The 3,927-nt window shown below is 38.7% G+C and overlaps 1 pseudogene; it reads right to left on the bottom strand.

Annotated features, from left to right (window-relative positions):
- Positions 1 to 1,739: 1,739 nt before the first annotated feature.
- On the bottom strand, positions 1,740 to 2,383 carry LOC101029175 (acidic leucine-rich nuclear phosphoprotein 32 family member E pseudogene; annotated as a pseudogene).
- Positions 2,384 to 3,927: the final 1,544 nt, after the last annotated feature.

Below are 3,927 nucleotides of genomic sequence, written 5' to 3'. Positions count from 1 at the left end.
GGCATTTCAATTTTTGAAATCAGAAGAAAATGTTAGTTTTTTGGAGATTCCAGTCCCCTTGCTAAACTTGTCCCAAGTGTTTTAGTTCAGTCAGTTGTGCAACTTTTTTAGTTTTTCCACAAGTCACTTTGTAATTTTTACTTTAAAACACCAAGCGCATTTTACGTTGTAGAAGCAGTAGCAGCAGCACTACACGCAGTATTTAAATGTGTCCCAGTATAGGAGCGTAACTTCAATTAATTTGCTGACACTAACTTTTTAAAAACTTACAAATATTCAAAACAAAGGGAAAAGGTTTAGATAGCCAAGATTTTTAAAAGCCATTGCCTTGAACAAGGAACCTCCATAGCAAAAGGGGAGATATGCTTGTCTACTCATTATATTTTATTTAGTAGCCATGTAAGGAAACATACACTCGTTTATCCCAAATATTTTCTATTTTTAATGGACATCCACTTGAAAACAAATCTTAGTATCGATTTAGTTTCAAATATTTTTCCAACTGCCTAGTCCATTTCAATTAAACACTATTATATCTGGTAAGGCTTTAAAACTGTGGGAATCAAAGATTCCACTCAGAAAAATTAGAAATACTTTGCAGAGTGGTATCCAAATCATTTGAGAGGCCAACTTTAAAATTTGACTTTAATGTGTTATTAATTATCAACAGGCAATTGTTCTGACTTTTGAGAAACACTAATACTGCTTCCAAAAGCACCCCCTGCTTTTCTTTCTTCATCCCACTGATAGAATCTTAGATGTTGTCAACCAAGAAACATTTATGTTAAGCAGACTTACTGTATACAACTGTACTGATAGTATATTCTTATGTCAGAAAATACTCAATTTCTTTGACTTATTTAAAAACCAGACAGGACTGAAAGGTAGTTGAGTTATAAGACTAAAGGTTTTCCTGAGTATTCACAAGTTTCCCAACTTTCTTCTGAGAGAGTGGAAGGAGAGTGAAATAAGAAGGGAAGGTGATCATAAAGGAATTGCTAAGAACGCACACCTAAAAACAAGATAAAATAACCATTGGTGTGTCATGATTTGCAGCCTGACAAAAGGGCTCACCTGCATGTCTCTGCACTTAATATAAGCAATTTTTCCTTCAGAAATAAAATCTTATGAGTCATCACTAAATCCATAAACTATAATACGAAATAGAACCTCCACAAAATCTGTGAGCTAAGTTGCTGAATAGAACCTTTACTATTCTGCTTCTACTTTTCAAGTTACTTGTGACAAAAAACCAACCACTCTCGGTCAGTAAAAAGAAAAAAGGTAACTGCCTTTAAACTAAAGATACCTGGAGCACCTCTAAAAAAAAAAAAAGCAACTTACTACTCAAGAGACTATTGTCATTTCATCTTAAAGCGAACTATAATTTCAGTTAATTTATAAATGAGGAATAAAATTCACCATACTACACCTGTGTAAAGTGATCATGTTTTAATTATGGGCTTAAAATGACTAATACAGTAAGCCTGCATTTTAAAAAATTGAGTCTAAATAAATTGCTAGGGAATTCCCTAATGAGAATTTTTCTCTACATACAGTATGATCATTAACAGACTAGTTCTTATTTGGCAGAATAAGGCAAAAATAGTAAAACCACACATTTCCTATAAAAATTACACATTGTCTTCTATAGGGATAGCTATCATACATGCAGAAACAAAGATGGGATCACTGTATTGCACACCCAGAAACATTAGAGAATCTGGTCTTAGAATGATCTAGTCGTCTTCTTCCTTTTCATCATCTTCAACATCTGCTTTCCTTTTCTCCCCTTGAAGACCTTTTTCCTCTTCTTCCCCTTCTTCAACATAGTCATCAACATCGTCTTCATCCTGAATTTCTTCTTTCATTAAGTATGAGAGGCCCACTTCCGCTTCTCCCTCTCCCAACTTTGAACCTGCTTCAGCTTCATCCTCATCCTCATCTTCTTCCTCTTCTTCCTCATATCCTTCAAGTGCACCAGCTTCATTTTCCTCTTCCTCTTCGTTGTCTTCATCTCCATCCTCATCATCCTCCTCTTCAGAGTCTGATGCTGCATTATCCTGATCAAATCCATCTAAGTACGTGATTTACTGCAACAGTTCAAAAATGCTTTCTCTATAATCTTCCAGGTTTGTGATATCACAGTTAAACAGTCAAGACTTTTCAAATTTTTAAGATTTTGTAGAACTTCTACTGTCCTGAGATCTTTTATTATGTTTCCACTCAGAGTGAGGTAGGTAAGATTTGGACATTTCTCTGTGAGAACTTCCAAGCCTCCAGAAATTCTATTGTCACTAAGCTCCAATTTTTGACATTTATTTAAGCTGGGAAGCCAGGCCAGTGAATTTAGTTCCACATTAGCCATACTCAGAAATTCTAGCTCTTTAAAAGCATCATTCAGGCATTCAATTTCCCCACGGACACACAGGCAATTATCAAGGACTAACTCTGTCACCTCATCCGGGGCTCTTTTCCTTAACTCCAGTTAATCTTCTTCTTATCTATGTCCTCCTCTTGCTCTTCAGCTACTACTCTCCTTCCTTTCCCTTCCCTGCCTTTCCCACTACCCCCAACCCACAATTTTAAAGTTATTTAGAAAGGAATGAAAAGGAGCACAAATATAAATGCCACTACCACCAGATAGGTATAGGGGAGAAAGAAGAGAATAGCAAATGGAGTCCAAGAGTTGGAACCCGTCTCCTTGTCCACACACTAGCATGCTCACACACACACGTGCAGTTCCTTCTCCTTCAATGGCTGCTCAGAGACTGAGCCTCCATGACAAACAGTAGCTAACATTTATTGAGCATCGTATATATTTTAGAATCTGGGCTAAGGGCAGTTTACAATAGCAAAGACCTGGAACCAACCCAAATGCCCATCGATGATAGACTAGACAGGGAAAATGTGGCACATATACAGCATGGAATATTATGCAGCCATCAAAAATGATGAGTTCATGTCCTTTGTAGGGACATGGATGAACCTGGAAACCATCATTCTCAGCAAACTGACACAAGAGCAGAAAATCAAACACCGCATGTTCTCACTCATGGGTGTTGAACAATGAGAACACATGGACACAGGGAGGGGAGCATCACATGGGTCTGCTGGGGGAAATAGGGGAGGGACAGCAGTGGGTGGGGAGTTGGGGAGAGATAGCATGTGGAGAAATGCCAGATATAGGTGATGGGGAGGAAGGCAGCAAATCATGCTGCCATGTATGTACCTATGCAACGATCTTGCATGTTCTTCACATGTACCCCCAAACCTAAAATGCAGTTAAAAAAAAAAGAACCTGTGCTAAGTGTATATTCTCTATCTCGTTTAATCGAATCTTCAAAACCACTCCATAATTCCATTTAGTCTCCTATTGTCCCATTTTATAGATGAAGAACTGATGTTCAGAAGCTTAGGGCACTTACTGGAGATCTCACAGGATTTGTTGAGAGTCAGATTTGAACTCAGGGCCATCAAATTCCAATGTCCCTACCTTCAAAGCCATGACTTAGAGGGAATTTTTAAAGGTGAGGTTTCAGTTTCTTTTCCTTTAAAACAGAAGTAAACAGGTCAGGCGCAGTGGCTCACACCTGCAATCCCAGCACTTTGGGAGGCTGAGGCAGGTAGATCACTTGATGCCAGGATTTCAAGACCAGCCTGGCCAACGTGTTGAAATACCGTCTCTACTAAAAATACAAAAAAATTAGCTGGGCATGGTGGCACATGCCTGTAGTCCCAGCTACTCAGGAGGCTGAGGCAGGAGATTCGCTTGCACCCAGAAGGCAGAGGTTGCAGTGAGCCAAGATCCCACCACTGAACCATTCTAGCCTGGGCAACAGACTGAGACTCCATCTCCAAAAACAAACAGACAAAAAAACAAAAGCAAAAAACCTCCAAACCTAGTCTACAGTCTATGACATTGTC

Source organism: Saimiri boliviensis, chromosome 6 (genome assembly GCF_048565385.1).
Source record: "Saimiri boliviensis isolate mSaiBol1 chromosome 6, mSaiBol1.pri, whole genome shotgun sequence".
NCBI lineage: Eukaryota > Metazoa > Chordata > Mammalia > Primates > Cebidae > Saimiri > Saimiri boliviensis.
This window is presented reverse-complemented; position numbering and strand designations above follow the sequence as displayed.